We start from the raw sequence: 12,000 nt of genomic DNA on the forward strand, positions 1-12,000 counted from the left end.
TCACATTAGCTGGTTGTCTTCAAGGTGACATACAGCCAACAAAACTGAATATGCAATCAACTTGTGACTTAAGACTGGAAAGCCTGATAAATCTATTTTGTTTTAAAACAAACCCTCATAATGTTAACTCTGGGAAAGCTCAAAGGATTTGTAATGAAGTGAGAAATTCTAGCTCCAACCAGTTCCTAAGTCTTCCAAATTGTTTGGAATTTGATTAATACACCCTTAGAGGAAACGTTGAGTTTCTTCTATTTTAAATGTTCACTCATAGGTAGTCTTCCTCATTCCAACCTTCCTGAGAGTTGTTCTTCAAAAGACATCATGAATACTGCACTGATCATGAGAATCATTAAACTTGTCGTGTTATTGTTACGTGCCAACCAGTTGGTTTACTCATAGCAACCCTGTGGGACAACAGAATCAAACACTGCTTCTCTGCCATCATTACAATCATTGTAAAACTTGAGCCCATTGCTGCTCTCTCTGTTTCAATCCATATTTTTGAGGATCTTCCTATTTTTAAATGAACTTCCTTTCCATCAAACATGATGTTTTTTCCCAGGGACTGGTCCCATCTGAAATCAAGAGATGAAGTCTTTCAATGTGCACTTCTAAGGAACATACAGGCTGTACTTCTTCCAGGACAGACTCATTTGTTCTTCTGGCAGGGCATAGTACTTCCAATATTCTTCTCCATCAGCATAATTTAAAACATTGATTCTTCTGTGATCTTCCTTATTCATTGTCCAACTTTCAAATGAATACGAGTTGATTAAAAATACCTCCAACTGACAGCTTTGCTATTTTACAATTTAAGGAGATCTTTTGAAGTAAATTTGACTAGAACACTATGTCTTTTTGTTTCATGACTTCGGCTTCCATGAAATTTGATTGTGGATCCAAGGAAAATGAAATCTTTGACAAATTCAATCATCTTTTCTCTATTGATCACAATATTATTTATTTTTCCAACTGTGAGGGTTTCCATTCTCTTTACATTGAGGTGTTGTTTTTAAGTGCCATAGAGTCAATTCTGACCCACAGCCACCCTCTATAGGGTTTCCAAGGAGCAGCTGATGAGTTTGAACCACTGACCATGCAGTACTAATGGCTTTGCAGTCTGGCACATTAACCCACAGCACCACACCAGGACTCCACATGTAATCCATACTAAAGGCGAGTCTTTGATCTTCCTCAGTAACTAAGTAGTTCACATCCTCTTCACTTTCAGCAAGCAATGGTGTTGTGTCATCTGCATACCACAGGTTGGTAATGAGTTTTCCTCAAATCCTGATGCTACATTCTTCTTCATATAATCAACCTTATCAGATTATTTGCTCAGTGCACAGATGAAATAAGTATGGTGTAAGGATACAACCCTGACACACACCTTTCCTGACTTTAAACCACTCAATATCCTCTTGCTCTGTTCAAATGACTGCCTCTTGGTATATGTACAAGTTCCAATTAAGCATTCTGGAATACTCATTCTTCACAATGTGATCCATAGTTTGTCAAGATCCACATAGTTGAATGCTTTTGCATAGTCAATAAAGCACAAGTAAATATCTTTCTGATATTTTCTGTTTTCAGCCAATAAAGAATCATTGAGTAGACCCTTTTTAAATTTATCCCACACCCTCATTCCTATAGATTTGAGTCACATGTAGTTCCTACTTGAGATATCTGAAATAAACCAAGACTCTAATTTAATCTGTATTTGATAATAAGTATATAAAGTGACAAATACATCAGTGTCCTACCAAATTATTCTACTTCTCCTTTAGATTTCTTTAGCTTCTTCAACTATTATTTATTTGATAATGTCACCACATGTTGGTTGTTTGTATTTCTCTCCCATGGATATTCTCCTATTCAAGATTTTTTCTTTCTTTCTTTCTTTTTGAATATGGCTTTCCAAATTCCATTGCACTATTATGGAACATGGGTTTACATTTTCCAGGATTAAAAGGCAACTAAACATCATCATGGAGTCCTGGTGTGGCTCTGTGGGTTAATGTGTCAGACTGCAGAGCCATTTGAAGTGCAAGGTTGGTGGTTCAAGCTCACCAGCTGCTCCTCGGAAACCCTATACAGGGTCACTATGGGGTCGGAACTGACTCAGCAGTATTTAACAACAACAGCAACAAACATCATCATATACTTAAGGATAGTTAATATCATGAAGATGATGTATAATGAGGCAACATTTCATTTTATTTGAAAATGCTTTACCACACACAAAAAACCATTCAGCAAATTTGATAGCAACTAATAACAAACATTAATAAGGACTCCTCTTCCCTGGTCCAATTGACACAGATTTTCTGTGTTCAAACAGCCAACGCATGAATTGGTAATGAAGGACTTTAAATGATGCCCCATGACATATAGTACATTTGTACAAAACAACAGAATCTCTACCAATAAGACAAGAAAATTACCACATGCCTCAAAATGAAATATGAACTGCCAAAACCATAGTGAGTTTCATATCTTCTGAAATCAAGATGAGATTGTGAGTGGGAAATTTAGAAACCCTAGGTATCTTTCAGAGAATAGGGAATACATTTATTATCCACCAGCTTCAACTCTTTGTGTCTCATGATATTTTTGGCATTATTCTTTGATGAAAAGACATGTAATGTTGAAAAATGACTTCAAATAGTTGACAATTTGTGAGATCTTCCCACACAAATTTCTGAGATTAGGTGATTTTACTGATTAATTTCACTGAACTATTGTTTAGGAGAACATGATTAGGAAATCTTGAGAGTTGTCATACTTCTTTAAATATTATCCATCATCTAAACTAATGTTCAGAATAGCGAAGAGCTCCTCCTTAAGCAATATTCTGTTGACAGCTCATTCTTGATCTGTTGCCACTTAGTGCCCCAGAAATGTGAAAATAGGTATTGCATTTTTTATTTTACTGAAAGAAGATAGGATTGGAATAAATGCCCACATTCTTTCTTCAAGAATATTGCAGATTGTTTGAGTATTTATGAACTACAATGTTTTGTTTACCTAATAAATTACTAAAATGCTCTGTATCTGCATCATTTTTTGGGGGGTTATGTAGAGCTGGTGAGATACTAAGGCATTATAAGCTCTCTACTACTTCTTCGTGGGTCCTTTTCATTTATCTTGGCTGTTAGCTCCATCACCAACATTTTCAAGGGGACTCATTTCTGAAAGGACCTCATTGGTATGTGACTTCCATGACAATGTAATGATAGTGTAGTTCACATAGCGATTTCCACATATAAAATTTGTAAAAATTCCTATTTTATGAATAGTACATCACATTTCCCATCAAAGACAACTTTTTGTATTTGTGACCTGTATCCATCTTATCTAAGATTAAGTAACTGTGATTTAAGAAAGGAAGAACGTGAAACCACTGGGTGAAGGATTTAGACACCATGTTTCTAATAGGAAATAAAAAATAATCTTAGTAGTTCTGATGACAAATATGAAAAAAACACATCAAAGTAATTTTTCTATAAATGTGAAGCTCAAAATTAGCAAAAATTGTCCTTTCTGCCTTTCTTCATTTCTGAAAGAACAGTTATGTGAAAGTCCCATTTGTAGTATACTCTTTGGACAAAAGATTACCATGGCCCCAACTCTATAGCAGAAAAGTCAGGGCTCAATGAATAGACACATGGCATGCATGTGGGTTCACATCTTCATATTAAAAAGAAAAGTTTCACACACAGACCCACACATGCACATAGGCATACATATATATACACAACACATTAGGCAAGCCTTTCACTATGTAGACCCTTCAGCCTCCAGTGCGTATAGCCCCTCCGTCTGCCAGGCAAGCGGAACCCCTTATATGCTCCCCAATCAAACCACAACTCCCCCATCTGACTAGGAGAGGCCAGGGGCCTTGCCCACTTACACTTGTCTGTCAGCTGGGCTGACAGAATGGAGGGAAGCTTCCCCCACCTTTCCTTGCCCATCAGCTAGGCTGACAGGTGCAAGCAGGCAAGGGACGCCCCCCTCCGCCCCATTCATGCCCATCAGCACATCTGATGGACACAGGCGGGTGGGGGAGTCCCTGGGGCCTCTCAGTGGAGAGGGCAGGCGCATTTCCACCCTGGGTGGGGCCTGGGCTGGAAACCCTTTCATAGTCTCCGTTGACGGGTGGGGGCAGGGATGGGTTCCCAGCTGTTCCGGTGTCTGACAGGGAGCTCGTGTTCACCCACACTGACTCACAGTCATGTCTCTGGCAGACCGTGGATACTGCCTGGGTCATCTTGGACGGAGATTTAGACAGGCATATGAAACGCACAAGGGATATAGAGCCCGGAGGAAGCAGGGTGGGGGTGGGGTGGGTGGGCATAGTAGAGATGGGGCCTGCCCTTGTGAGCAAGTAGAAAGGTCAAAATTGGAGCACCCAAAGAGAGGTCATGGTCCAATATATTTGAGTCTTATTGGTCACCGACCAAATTCTCTGAATACAAAAAGAAAATCCTCGCTGGATTTTGAAGAACACAGTGGGTTTTTCCTAAATGTTTTTGTCAGATAAACATAGACAAAGACATCTTAGAGGTTAAGATGCACCACAAGGGACTAAAGCAGGATAAGATCAGTCTCAATCATCCAAGTATTTATTGAACATATACTATGTGCCCAACACTAAATTACACCCTTCTCATGTCCTTCCTGACTACCTGGAACAGTTTGATGAATTTTATGCAGATCCTAGATGAACTAGCCAGACAAAAGGTCACAAAAGGTCGCTGGAGTTCTCCTGTTGGCCAGAGTATGAGCTTCTATGACAATTACTGCTTACATTGCAGTAGTTCCATTTGACAGTTTGGTAGCAGGGACTCATGAAGTATGGCATTAAAAAGAGGCTCCATTATTTTATTTGTCTTTAAATCCTGCCTGGTTGTGTCCACTAGTCTCAGTTTTAAGCTCAGTTTTGCCCATGAGTGAAAACAAGATTGAAAATGCGCCCAAACACCACATTTTAAAAACCAAAGCTAAAGGTAATGTTATTTTGGTAAAACAAAGAAGTTATCTCTTTCTGGAAGCTTTCTGTCATAATCATGCTTCAGTTTGAGTACTTGAACCTCAGATGTCAACGGAACAGCCCAAACAAAGGACTCTCAACACAAGCTCTCAGAAAAGGAAATGCGTTATCATGCAGACCTTCAACTTTAAACAGAAAAGAAAACAACAGCTTTTGCAAACACAGGATTGTCCATAGCTCTAAGGCAGCGTGTCTCCAAAGTAGCCACAACACAAACCAAATGACTGTGTTAGCCTTCTATTCTAAATCAGAAAAAAACATTGTCAATTTAATTTGATGGATAGTTTTATCTCCAAAATTTCCAGAATCTTTGGCCCTTTACTTTCATGAATTTCAATATCCTAGCTAGGTAAATCTCTACTCAGTGAGACCAGCATCTTACTGGAGATACCTCAATCAGATTCCGGCCAACGTCTTTTTTGGACAATCTCCAGGTTTGTAGTGTTGGTGTGGAGCTGTGGATTAATGCGCTGGACTTCAACGTCAATTTGAACTGCAAGATTGGCAGGTCAAGCTCGAAGTTGTTCCTCAGAAACCCTATACAGGGTCAGTAGGAGTTGGAGCCGTCTCAGTGGCACAAAACAACAACAACAACGGTTTCTATAAATGAAGAATGTAGTGACATTCACATTCATGCCTCCCAGAAGGGGCGTTTCCAATACAGTAATTCATTGAGAAGTCTATGTATGAACATTGTCAAGATTCATCAACTCTCCCGTGAAGTCTCACTTTGTGTTTGCTACTTGCTGTTGTATCAGCTCCAATCCAGAGCGACCTTAAGTACAACAGGATGACACATTGACAGGACCTGTATCACCTTCAGGATGGTTAGTAGGCTTGAAGTCTTTGTTTTCGTTATCATATGAATTTATTTAATTGAGTATTTCCCTCCTCTATGCTGGAGCTCTGGTAGCGTAGTGGTTGTGAATCGGGCTGCGAACCGCAAGGTCAGCAGTTCGAAACTACCGGCTGCTCCGAGGGAGAAAGATGAGGTGTTCTGCTCCCGTAAAGATTTATAGCCTCGGAAACCCTGTACACAGTTGCTTTGGGTCGGAACCGACTCAACGGCACTTAACAACAACAACATGCTGATCTGGTGTCCTGGTGTGGCACAGTAAGATAAGCACTATACCACAAGGTTGGCTGTTCAAACTCAACAGCCACTCCTTGGAAACCCTATACTGGATTGCTGTGTATCGGAACTGACTTGGTAATGCTTAACAGCAACAATGCTGACTTTTGTTTTACAGAGAATAGTGTCCTTTTCTGGTGATTAGTCTTATCTGATGTCATGTCCAAAGAAAGCAAGATGAAGTCTAACCACGCTTGTGTGTAAGCAGCATTCTAATTGTGTTTATTCTAAGACTATTTATTTTTACTTTTCTGATATTCCACTGTATATTTCATATTCTTCACGGTTCGAACCATCAAGTCATTGCTTGACTTTCTTTTTTTATTACCCAGCTTTTACAAGCATAAGGAGATAATCTCACTCAACTAAAAATAAATACATTTTTTAAAACTAAAATAAACAATTATTGCAAAAAGGCCTTTCCTAAGACCTGCCTCCACAGAAAATACTTAGCAATATCCCTTTCCAAAGGAATGGATGTTATTTTTGGCCTTGTTTCTAATGGTCACTCACAGATTTAAATATACTTTTCTAAGACCTTAGCCATTTAGATTGAGAAAAGAATGGGCAAATGATTAGCAAGTCAAAATATCTTAGCTCAAAGCTCTGCTGATGGTATTAAGAGTTTTAAACCTGTGAACCCCAAATTTCTAACACAAAAATTTATGGAGTATTTCCTCCACTAACTGAGCTTTGGACTGTAGGACTGCTAAGGAAGCACAGTCATCCACATTTTCATCTTCTTTTCCTTTTGACAAGCTAAGACAAGGTGACTAAGAGAAGCAGAGAAGGCCTTTCCATGTCTTTGAAAAGGATGCCAGCATACTGAACTTGGTTGCAGTCTGCTCAACAAAACAGCCTTTGAATGTGTGTTTTCATATTTAAAGATAAGTAACATGTTAAGGCAAAGGAGCTCTGGTAGCATAGTGGTTACAAATCGGGCTGTGAACCTTAAGGCCAGCAGTTCAAAACTATCAGCTGCTCCACGGGAGAAAGATGAAGTGTTCTGCTCCCCTAAAGATTTGCAGCCACGGAAACCCTGTACAGGGTAGCTATGGGCCGGAACCGACTCGATGGCACTTAACAACAACAACATGTTAAGACAGTTATCAATTACCAACATCTCAATTATCATTTAATATATTTATTTCATCATATTATATGTCCTATACAGCTATATAAGAGTTTCACAAAAGTGTCACAAAACGCACCAAATCCTACATTAACTTTGATGAGATAAAGTTAATCTACCCTCAGAAAGAGAATATTTCTACACAAAATTAAATGGATAAAGAAAGAAAACCAGGCACCTTGTTTTCTGTAGTAATTAATAAATAGAATAGAAGCAAGCAGGTTGAAAGGATAATGCTATTACCAGAACTGGGCACTAGTGCACAAGGACAAACTTGGGTAGATAGCCACATGGCGAGAGAATAAACTGTTGTCAGGTGCCATTGAGTCAGTCCAACCCATAGCGACCTTATGCACAGCAGAACGAAACACTGCCCAATCCTGGGCCAACCTCACTACCATTGGCACACTTGAGTTCATAGATGCTGCCACTTGGCCAAGCCATCTCATTGGGGGGGTCTTCCTCTTTTTCTCTGACCCTCCACCTTACCAAACATGATGTCCTTCTACAGCGACTTGTACCTCCTGAGAATAAGTAGGAGAGACCCAAACCCAACTTCTTGCACTTGCAAATTTTGTCCATTTCTATCAACTTGAAGACAATGAGAGTCTTGATTTTGGAACTATGAAACACAATAGTTACATTTTACAAAAAAATTGGACAAGGCATGGAGGAGAGAGAGAGTTTATACACGTCTTGATTTATAAAATCCGTACTTAGAGATGATTACACACATGGACCTCACCAGATGGAATACAGAGAAGTCAAATAGACTACATCTATAGAAAGAGACTGTGGAAAAGCTCCACATCATCAGCCAAAACAAGGCCAGGGGCAGATTGCAGAACAGACCATCATTTGCTCCTATGCAAATTCAAACTGAATCTGAAGAAAATGAAAACAAGTCCATGAGAGCCAAACTATAACCTTGAATATACCAGCTGAATTTAGAGATCATCTGAAGAACAGATTTGATACATTAAACACTAAAGACCAAAGACCAGAAAAGTTGTGGGCTGGCATCAAGAAGAAAGAAAAGATCAAAATAGATGTCAGAAGAGACACCAAAACTTGCTCTCCAGTGTGGAGATGCTAAAGAAAATGGAAGAAATGAGAAAGTACAAAAGCTGAACAGAAAATTTCAAAGGTCAGCTCAAGAAGAAAAAGTCAAATATTACAAGGAAATGTGCAAAGATCTGGAGTCAGAAAACCAAGAGGTAAGACAACGGTCAGCATTTCCTAAGCTGGGGTAAATGAAGAAAAAAAAAACCAGCAACAATTTTTGTTATAAAAGGATTCTCTGGGCAAATTGTTGAATGATGCAGAGAGAATCAAAAGAAGATGGAAGGAATACACAGCGTCACTGTACCAAAGGAAATGGTTAATGTTAAACCATTTCAAGAGGTAGCATATGATCAAGAGCCAATAATATTGAAGGAAGAAGTCCAAGGTACATTGAAGGAATTGGCAAAGAACAAGGCACCAGGAATTAATGAAATAAAAATGGAAATCTTTTCTCTCTCTCGGGGGGTCCTCGCTTCCAAGATGACAAAGAAAAGGAGGAATAACGGTCGTGCCAAAAAGGGCCGCGGCCATGTGCAGCCTATTCATTGCACGAACTGCGCCCGCTGCGTGCCCAAAGACAAGGCCTTTAAGAAGTTCGTAATTCGAAACATTGTAGAGGCCGCTGCCGTCAGGGATATTTCCGAAGCGAGTGTCTTCGATGCATACATGCTTCCCAAGCTGCATGTGAAACTGCATTACTGTGTGAGCTGCGCCATTCACAGCAAGGTGGTCAGGAACCGCTCTCTTGAAGGTTGGAAGGACCGAACACCCCCACCCCGATTTAGATCTGCAGGTGCTGCCCCACGACCGCCACCAAAGCCCATGTAAAGAATTGAGCCTTTAAAAGGTTGCCGTAAAACTAGCTTTCCAAGAAAATAAAAATTAAACTTTGTGGCATGTTAACAACAACAACAACAAAAAAGGAAATCTTTCAAGAAAGTGAGGCAGCACAGGAGGCACTCACTCATCTCTGCCAAGAAATTTGGAAGACAACTATCTGGCCGACTGATTGGAAAAGATCCATATCTGTGCCCATTCCAAAGGGAGGTGACCTAATGGAATGCGGACATCATCGCACAATATCTTTGATATCCATGTGAATAAAGTTTTACTAAAAATAACACAGAAATGGCTGCAAGTATACATTGACAGAGAACTTCCAGAGGTTCAAGCCAGATTCAGAAGAGGTCATGGAACAAGGGATATCATTGCCGATGTCTGGTGGATTTTGGCTGAAAGTAGAGAATAACAGAATGGTGTTTACCTGTGCTTTATTGACTATTCAAAGGCTTTCAATTGTGTGGATCATGACAAGATATGGACAAAATTGCAAAGTATGAGTATTCCTGAATAATTAATTGTGCTCATGAGGAATCTGTACATGGACCAAGAGGCAGTTGTTCGAAAAGAACATGGGAACACTGAATGGTTTTAAAATTAAGAAAGGTATGCAACAGAGTTATATTCTTTCACCATAGTTATTCAACCTGCATGTTGAGTAAATAATCCGAGAAACTGGGTTATATGAAAAAAAAAATGGCATCAGGATTAGAGGAAGACTCATTACCAGCCTGCTATATGCAGATGATACAAGTTTGCCTTCTGAAAGTGAAAAGGACTTAAAATATTTACTGATGAAGATCAAAGACCATTGCTTTAGTATGGATTGCATCTCAATCTAAAGAAAAGAAAAATCTTCACCACTGGACCAATAAACAACATTCTTATCAACAGAGATAAGATTGAAGTTGTCAAGGATTTCATTCTTCTTGGATAAATTGTCAACTATTGAAGCAGCATTCAAGAAATCAAATAACATATTGCATTGGGCAAATCTGCTGCACAAGACCTTTTCAAAGTGTTGAAGAGCAAAGTTGTCAGTTTGAGAACTAAGGGGTGCCTGACCCAAGCCATAGTTTCTTCAATAATCTCATATGCATGCGAAAGCTTAACAGTGAATAAGGAAGATCATAGAAGAATTGATGCTTTTGAGTTATGGTGTTGGAGGAGAATATTGAAAGTGCCATGGGCTGCCAAAAGAACCAATATGTCTGTGTTGGAGGAAGTGCAACCAGAGTGCTCCTTGGAGGCCAGGATGGCCAAACTTTGTCTCTCAGACTTGGAACATATTGTCAGGAGGGACCAGTCACTGGAGAAATATATTATGTTTGGTAAGGTGGAGGGTCAGAGAAAAAGAGGAAGACCTCCAGGGAGATGGATTGGCAGAGTGGCAGTATCAGTGGGCTCAAGAGTGGGAACAATTGTGAGGTTGGCCCAGGACCAGGCAGTGTTTTGTTCTGTTGTGCATAGGGTCGCTATGAGTTGGTACCTACTTTATGGCACCTAACAACAACAACAGCATTTAGGGTTTAACCTTTTTACACTTGAAAGATAGGATGAGCAGATTTAAATGAATTTTAAGTGCATCCAAATACCATTCTGCACAATTTAGTCATGGTTGACAATTTTCAATGGGCAATCATTGAATTTTGAATGAATGTACTTAAAGAAACATGAAATTAAGTATTAACATTTTATGAGTTTTCTTGGGTTGAGCTGAGTCCCTCCAGTTAAAGGAGACACAAGTGAACAGAGAAGGGGGCTTCAGTGCCACCAAGGAAGAAGAATCAGGAATAGAATTTATTCTTTGGACTGAGGACCATTTGATGATGCCAAGTAAGACTGTAATCTTTACAGAATTCAGACTGGCACATCTTTCTGCCATGTAGTAACTGGTGGGTTTGAACCACTGACCTTTTGGTTAGTAGCTGATCATCCCTAATCATCCCTTGAATTTCAAATGTCTTTAACATGCTAGATCTGGATTAAGCAAATGCATGTTGTGAGAAGACAGGGCTCCAGGAAGTCAAAATCAGGGCCCTAGGTCCAGGTCTACACTCAGATGACCACAAATATGGTCATTATATAGAGGAAGTCTTCTGAGGGTGGGCAACAAATGCCAACTGACCAGAATCATAATTGAGGTGTCAGCCATCCCTGCATCACAAGCTTCTCAAAGTTCTCCAGTTACTTAAGTATCCATGATAATAAAAGTCCCTCTACCTACATCCAATCAGATGTGCTCCTTGGACATCTAGTTCTGCTAAGAACTAATGGATATCCAAAGCATCACAATTATGTTGCTTGTATCTCAGGCTTTTAATCTGTTTTCCTGACTCACATCATAAATATCATTTGTCAATAGTTATTGCCTTTTGTTCCAGAGATGATGAGGACTTGGAAAGGATTAGAATCATTTAATCAAAACTGCACCTGTTGACAAGGTGTTCAGACTTGTGTGTCAGGTCAGGAAGCATGGTCAAAGGAACCTGAGTATTTGTTCATAATTGTGAGCTCATTTCTCAGGGATGTTTGTATCTGTAGAATTACCTGAGGTAATAACATTGTAAATAACTCCTACCATTATATTTTTGTTCAAGAACATTTTGTTCCATGCAATCTGAGGCTCTGAATGCTGACTCACTTCCACCACCATTCAGTGTCCCTTAGAATTGCTTGAATTTTATGTCATTTCATTGTGGAAGTTGTGTTCAATGAAAGTTGTACACAAGCAAAATAGAGTTCATTGCTGGAAGATTGCCACATGATCCATTCAAA

At 39.5% G+C, this 12,000-nt stretch overlaps 1 pseudogene; it reads left to right on the plus strand.

Annotated features, from left to right (window-relative positions):
- The first annotated feature begins 8,862 nt into the window (after positions 1 to 8,862).
- LOC102824019 lies at positions 8,863 to 9,210 on the plus strand (annotated as a pseudogene).
- The last annotated feature ends 2,790 nt before the right edge of the window (positions 9,211 to 12,000 follow it).

This window comes from Chrysochloris asiatica, unplaced genomic scaffold, assembly GCF_000296735.1.
Source record: "Chrysochloris asiatica unplaced genomic scaffold, ChrAsi1.0 scaffold00195, whole genome shotgun sequence".
In the NCBI taxonomy this organism is placed as follows: domain Eukaryota; kingdom Metazoa; phylum Chordata; class Mammalia; order Afrosoricida; family Chrysochloridae; genus Chrysochloris; species Chrysochloris asiatica.